This window comes from Argopecten irradians, chromosome 12 (genome assembly GCF_041381155.1).
Source record: "Argopecten irradians isolate NY chromosome 12, Ai_NY, whole genome shotgun sequence".
NCBI classification, from domain to species: Eukaryota; Metazoa; Mollusca; class Bivalvia; order Pectinida; family Pectinidae; genus Argopecten; species Argopecten irradians.
In genome coordinates, this window is record NC_091145.1 from 29,046,146 (window position 1) to 29,054,257 (window position 8,112).

The window sequence follows — 8,112 nt, forward strand, 5'->3', positions numbered from 1 at the left end:
GTCGACAGTCATTTTTTGGTTATTTCTTTAAAGTTCTTTTTATAGTAATTTTCCTCGAGAAACATGCACGGTTAAAAGAAATATATGGCAAATTTATATTTCATATTCAATGTGTTTTGTAGCTTGAAATGAACGAAAAACTTGTTTAAACTATAAGACAACAGAGTTCATCATAAAATTTAATGAAAGGCAACGTTCATTATTACTTCTAATGATTACATTTTTCAGTTATCTTGCTGTTTTAAAAAGGTTGTTGTTTGTTCATAACTGTCTGTTCATAAATCAGTGTCATAACATTTTTTTTTATGTTTGTTATAAAAAAAGTGGTAGAAATTTACAAAAAATACCAGACGTTTATTAATTTCAAAATTTTTCACAAAAAAATACAACTGAAAAGAACATGATGTTTTAAGATTTTGAAGTACAAACATTAATTTCTCATGTTTTCAAAACAAAAGAGGCAGCTCTTTTCAAAACAGCAGCAAAACTGTTAATTTCTTAATCTTTATGTATATTTTTACAGAAAACAGAAGTCTACGGGTTTTAGGCCTTCCTACCCTGGAATACAGAAAATTATTGGTGGAAATGGTCGAGATATACAATTAATTAAATAGAACTTGTCAACAGTGACACAATATGTACCCCAATGGCTCATACAAGGACCAGAGGACATGTAAGAAACTATTCAAAAAACTGTTCCGTCTAAATATTACCAAAAATGTATTTAAAAAAACAGAATTATAGAGGTATGGAATGCCCTCCCGGAGCATGTGGTCAACTCTGGAAATATTAACATTTTTAAACATAGACTAAATAACCACTGGAAGAACTACGTTATAAAATTTCTATTATCTACTTAGCCTAGGACAACTATGTATCCAAGCAGTGCATATTTATACAATCAATATGTATAAACGGGCGCTATGACTATTTATCTGCCAACCACATTGCATTTATATCTCCAATAATTGCAATCGAACAAGCCTTTAGTTGTTATATTTACATTTATTTCTATTTCACAATGAAATCGTATTTTTAGATCGAATTTACATTTTGAAAATCCCGCGTCAACCATCTAAACCGAACAGCCAAGTTCAAGGTGATAAAAATAGTCACTATAAATCAATGTAAAAAGATAACAAGAAATCACAATTAATCAATAACTTTTAATTTCTTAGTGATATTGTAAACTTTTTAAGCGTTGTTTTCATTATTTGAAAAAAAAAATATGTTAATTTAACGAAAGTGCCGATTTTCACGCGCGGATTTTTCTCTGTGTAAACAAAACTCCCATCAACTCAAGCCTAAGGTAGCAGCATGACACTCGCCTCACACAGCGACCATCAGTTATCAACAGGATTTCCGTATATGCTGCGTTGTTAAGAGAATAAACTCGGAGTCGCTAAGTTTGTTTGGACATTGATGTTTGTGTTTCGTCCTAGTAGTTGTTTATCGAGATGTGTTGCACGCTGCGACAGTAAGCGATGGGGATATAGAAACTGTACTAGACGGCCGCGACTAGGCAACAGTGGGAGATCTAGATGGGGATCTAGAAACCGTCGGGTGTGCTACAGTTGACAGGAACGCACTGTGATTTCTTATGGGTAGTTCACATGGCCATGTATAGTTTCTATATGAAAAAATAGCCAGAAATACATATAAAATAACAAGGGATTCATCAATCGCTTGCCTGAAATCTGACCTATTTTTTTGTAACTCGGTATTTTCATACTTAATCGTCATTTACCTACGTATTTATTACACCGATATCTTCATAAAGGTTCAATCTTTTCATCCATACCAATGTTCACACGTCTCTTTTTCTCTACAAGCTGTAATACTACAGTACTTTAATCGGGACGTGCATTGCTCATTTCGTGCCATTTTGATTTGGGTCGCCAGCGACCTTGACACTTTTCGGAGCTCCTCTGCTCTCGTGAATGCAGGTAAGTGTAAAATACAAAAAGTTCCGTAGTTTAGCAATCGTTACTTTTTGTTTTAACCCTGTGGTTAGTTGACACGGTACGGTTATAGGACCTCAGAGAGCTTTCCGACTTGTGCGAGCTCATAAACATAATGTGTCTTGCCACGAATCCTTCGTCATTAAGGAACTGAATCGAAGTTGCAAGTAAACAATGCGGAGTGTAAGATTTTGCAACCGAAGCTGCTTTGCATATTTCTGACAGGAAGTTAGAAAATGTGCACTTTGCCAACTGCTTGCTTGTAAACCAGACATCGTTTGAATATGGAGCAGTGACTGCAGCCTTCCTGTGCTGGTTGAAAAGGTGAGTGGCACTTTTGTCAGTTTTTTCAATAAGTAGTTTTAACATTTTTACGGGACAACATGGAGAGCCTGTTGCATACATTCGCTTGTCAGAGGGTGCTGACCCTGAATCAATGCCACCTTGGTGATTTTTCTGCTGCGTTTCGACATTAAGGGTGACATTTTCACCACTCTCGTCATTTTCAAAGGTAAATTAGTTAGGTTTAAGTTGATGGTGGAACTCCATCCCTCTGGAAACAAAGTGGATTGACAGATTGTACCAATTACAGTGTCTCAGTATAATTGGACAACTTGTAGCGCCTTCAAGTTTGCTTATCTTTGATAAATCTGATTAACTGATTACCTCCTTATGTTTAGTTGTCTTTGAAAGGCCCGTTTTGTTCTCTCTTTCAACATACCATCTATAACGCCGTTGGCCGTTTTAAACTCCTTGTCTCGCGCTATGTCAATATTCCTGTGGATGTCCGACAGGAAACGATTGATTCCAGCACGAATACTCAAAAAGCTATTCCTGTGGTAAAGGTCTTGATCAGCTGTGTTACTGGGTTTCGGTCGTACTTCAACATAGAATTTGTCAAGTGACAGAGCTAGTTCTTCAGGTGCAACTTTCCCCATGTCTATTTCAAATCCATTTCTTTCAATGCTCCATTCTGTAATGTATTCAAGAAAATATTTTAATTGTGTTAATTTTGATATTCTTGTGAATCTTTACGAAGGGCCGTTTCCCCCCCCCCCCCCCCCCCCCCCGAAGTTTTTTGAAAATAATTTATGGTCCATGGTTTATATAATAACCAGAATTGAATTAATAGAGAAAACATCATGTTGTGTAAATATTGGGACGGTATGTGATTGTTTGTGTTAAAAAAAAACAATTCATCTGTTTCAATTACTTTTGTAGTTTGTTTACACAATGTGAATTAATCAACATCATCAGATTCAACAGACAATTTAAGTTTATAAAAAGTAAGAAATACCTTGATACATTTTCATTGCCCGTTTTGTGCTGCTCTTCGTTGACTTGGATTAACGGGATTGAAATAGAGTTTTAACCTCTTCCTCTGTTGCAACTTTAAATGGAAATCGTTTTAATGGAGGCTGATCAAGGTATTTTTTGGTATCTTCCTTTAATATTCCATCTATGTTCACTGTTGCTAAATTCACAGTTGAAATTGGATCATCAACTGGCATTTCTGAAGGTGGAAGTTCCTCAAAAGCAGCCTTTGTAAAATCAGGCAATTCCAGTGCTTGCAGTTATTGCTTCCGCATATTCAGAGATTTCTTCCATGCTTAGAAGTATTTCTTCATCACTTTCTGTCACTGCCATGATAGGCCTACCAATATCTGGAATTTCCTCATCATTTTCGAGTTCTTGAGGCAGTCCAATACTAAAATTGATGCCAAGGCTGTCAAGATCATGCAGATCAGGGCTGTCCATTGTGACTATAACAGTTGCAGACGACACAGTCTGAGACTGATCATGATTTCCATGAGAATTCTGGGAATATTTGATTATTTTTTATTTTATTTTAATCATATAAACATTCCTAAAATCATTTATTATTATTGGTATTTTTTTAAATATGTTTTTTTTTCAATGCCTAGTTCTCTTGTTGGTAAGCTGAGCCAAACACAGGAAGTTTCCTGGAATGTGGCGGCCATATTGGTTTGGTTTGTTTACATTGGTTGCACATAATGTATTACTACACCAAGTCTTGGCTGCATTTATACACTGATAATGCAGATCAAGATAATTATTAGAGTAATGGGGGTCTCTATGACAAAATGTAAATATATGTGTGATAGAGTTCTAGAAAGTACCATTAACGATTGTATATGCAATCACACTTTGTAATTGGTAACTATGTAAATATTACCATACACCTGGACAAGCCAATAGGCTTTCTATTGATGTTGGACTGTAAAGATTTCTGGTGTGATATGGCAACTTGTTACAAATAGAGACAATTATTTTTTTGAAAATAACAAAAAATAAATGACATTTATCAAGTTTGATTTTAACAAGCATAGAAGCATAAACTAAATCTCTATATAAACTGTTTTCATTTAATTAACTGCTGGTTGCTAAGGCAAATTATTTTGGATGAAATTTTCGCTAATGAAAGATTTCAGTATTTAAAACATTAATGCCATTTTACAAAATTGATGTACTTAATTACTATGTACTACAACATACTAGTAATAATGAATTAGAAATATAATAATAAAACATAATTATATCATCATCTTAAACATATTCAATGGTTATTTAAGAATAGAACTAGTGTCTCATGAATAAGCATCCGAAATCACAGAATATCATACATACCATCTCTGTTGATATCTATGCGAAAGTGTTGTGTGTGTTTCTGTCAGTCAGTGTGTAACGGCGGTAGACACGTTTCAAACGTTCTGTAGTACCAGTAAATGTTTTGTTGGTGGAAATACTATGTATCGAACATTTAACGGAACTAATCCCGTGTAAACCCCTGTCATAATTATATTTAAATCTCTGTAAATGTCCTTTTCCTATTTAAATACTACCTTTAGTTTTTTTGTTTATATAAATTTCTTGTATACATACTCATTGAAATGAACCTTTTTAATTACGTTTCAATTCATATCTCTCTTTCCTCCAAAAGGAACAGAAAATCTAGTGGGACAATAATAATTTGGTATAATAGTGGATACTTTTATCTTTTATAAAATTTACAAGTCAATGTTGAAAAACATATATCACATTGGATAAATCACGAAAGATGACGTGGATCACTAAATCCTTTGATATATGTATTTATTTAAGGTTTCGGTACAAGGACAATCTTGATTTCGATGACATTCCCCTTACTTGATATAATTACTCGATGTCTATTTAAACTTTCCTTGTCAGTAACACAAACAACCCGTTGTCCACCTTGGTAAAGTTGTGTATTTTAATTCTGTTATATAATAAATTGATGTTAGGCAATTATATAAGATAAATATCAGGCTTTTATAGCCCTTTGCGATCATAGGGTTCCGAGATATCAGTGGTAGATAATTTGGTTACGTTTGCTTTAAAATTGTGTTCCTTCTTACTCAAAAATTGATACAATTTATAGTTTATTTCTAGGTCATAACTTACAATAAAAACAACCATTTAAGATAATAAATAGGTGTAAACCTATAGTATTACAGTTTCATAAATACAAATGTGCAGTGTTGTGCCTTACTAAACTAAAGGCAAGAGTTCCACTACACAAGAAGACAACACGAAAATTCACAGATGTATGCTAAGGTTATTCCATTGGCTCATTAATGTCTTGTATATGTTCCGTACTCCCATCGTTATATAGGCTGTTGTCCCACCTGAAATATTGTTTTGTGAAGATGTATTCGTAGGGTGTGTATATAGAATTGTCGATTTGTCGAGTGTTTCCTAAAAACGAAAATAAACATAGACAAACGTTTCAAAAACTTGGCCAGGTTTCGCAAATTTTACCTTCATATTTTCATTCAGTATAGTGTATCTTCGATATGGTACCTTCATACTATTTGGTTTCTTAAAAAGCTGCCAAAATAAATTGTGATTTAATTCGTCAGATTTATCAGTGTCTTTATTTTTGTCTTCGTATATATATGTATACATATGTATACAATTGTTTCTGACCCCGATTAATTTTGTTGGTTAGTTACTGTTAGATCCATTGATAATAAAGGTAATTATTCATTCATGAAATACAAAAATGTATAAATGCTATATACAAAAGAGTATACATATCTAAAAAAGGGGCAAACCGAAATAAAAAGGATCAGATATGGATACGAAAATAAATGATCGGAAAATTAAAGAAAAGTAATAAAAAGGGAAATTGACATATAAACAGGAAATTAATGTAATCCATGTTTGTCAATTGATGGGATATAATAGAATCAAGAAGGATTGATGTATATAATGAAATGAGATGTAATCTGATAAAAGTAAATTTCCCAGCGAAAATTGGCATATAAGTACATATTTAAATAATGAACATTTCTATCGATATTTTGGAACAAACACGATTTTAGCATTTATTAAATATTGGAAATATTATAATTAGAAAGTCGTGTTATAGGGTTAGTTATTTAGATGTGTTGAGTGGTAAAAAACTTGTTTTTTTTCAAGCGGGACTTTGACTTTCTTCTAATGAATATAAACTAATGAAGATTTAATCTCACCATTTTGATCTAATTTGTTGCATTTTAATAGTATTGATTTGTTAATTTGTTTCAGTATTGGGTATTTAAAGACACATTTGGCAAAAACTTAAAATTAGAAATAAGGCCAAATCTTCATTTAACAAAATTAATATTTAAAAGTATTATTGTGTTTTATATGTTGGTTCAGTCGGTATATGGTGTTATTTGACATACAAATTTTGCAATAAAATTACCCTATTTAGGCAAAATATCATTCAAAATACAAAAGAAAAAAATGACAAAAAGAGTGTTAATTACATTAATTTATATGTAGTATTGGACATTTAGTCGTTGTGTATTGGGTAATTTCCGGGCGATATTTGGCTTTAAAACACATTTTTACACAAAACTCATTTTATAAGACAAATTTTATTTTAAAGATGCTCCACCGCCGACAGAGCATAAATGATATTAATCATTTAAACAATAATTGGTGTTTAATCGTGTATATATATGCCTAATTAACACAAAAAATAATATAAAATAGTTTATTTCGCCTTTTGTGCATGCGCAATCAGTACTTCATTCCATATAGGATATAGTGCCACGGAATTTTTTCGGGATGCAATTAATTATTTTTCATATTTTGAACTTGAAGTAAAATTAGAAGCTCAAACTTTTCAATGGTGGTAATGGTGTAAAGTAAGTATCTTTTTTAACTGAAGAAAAATACTAAATCGTCTGCTACTGTTTTTGATAGTGAAAAAATACCATTTGTCAGCGGTGGAGCATCTTTAATTTAACATAAGTAAACAGATTATGTCCTAAACGTGTGGTTAATAAGTTATTTGTATGTAGTATTTGGTAGTATTGGGTATTTAGTCGTTTTGTTGGCCAGTATTGGGCGATATTTGGCTTTAAAACACTCATTTTTACACGAAAGTCATTTTAAAGGCTAAACAGAGTTTAATAAATTTAATAAAGAGGATATCGTTTTAATTGTGACAGTGGCATCATCCGCATGTCCCAAGCGGGTGCTGCTGGCGATAGGGACCTCGGGGCTAATTCGGCATGACCTATTCCTGGAATTCAAAAGCGGAGCAGTACTAAAATGTACCAGTCCCAAAACTCATATCAACATCGGTCTGACAAAAACTGTCAGATGTGTGTGCACGCTTCTCTAAATGTGCTCTCACATTACCCAAATCAGTTTTGAGCCTGAATGTTTGTTCATTTAGAAATTAAACTTCCTTTCTAATGTTAACCAGCTCACCAATAAGATATGTGTTAGTTTCTAACACTTCATTGAAAACGGTTCTTTTCTCTATTTGAAGGTCCCCCATTAAACTAGGCATGGGATCTTTATGTTTGTTCAACAAGCTTTGTAACAATTGTAACCTTTACATGTGTGTGATAATTGTGTATACCCTCTGGCAATTTACTTCGATAACTTTTATGAAAGTTTTTATTATCCATTCTATTACGTAACTAGATTAATGTTCTGGACACTCCGGAATATTCCTCCGTCAAGTCAAAGTTACCATTATTAAATTACAAAGTTAAACTTCAAAAATTCTTAAGTCATCTTATATACTTGACAAAACGTGCGGAAGTTTCCGTGTGTTAATGGCCTCGACCAGCGATTCATTTTGTTGTTTATTACTGTAACACAC

General features: G+C 32.9%; 1 pseudogene; it reads right to left on the reverse strand.

The window, feature by feature from the left end:
* Positions 1-1,221: 1,221 nt before the first annotated feature.
* On the reverse strand, positions 1,222-5,400 carry LOC138336840 (uncharacterized; annotated as a pseudogene).
* Positions 5,401-8,112: the final 2,712 nt, after the last annotated feature.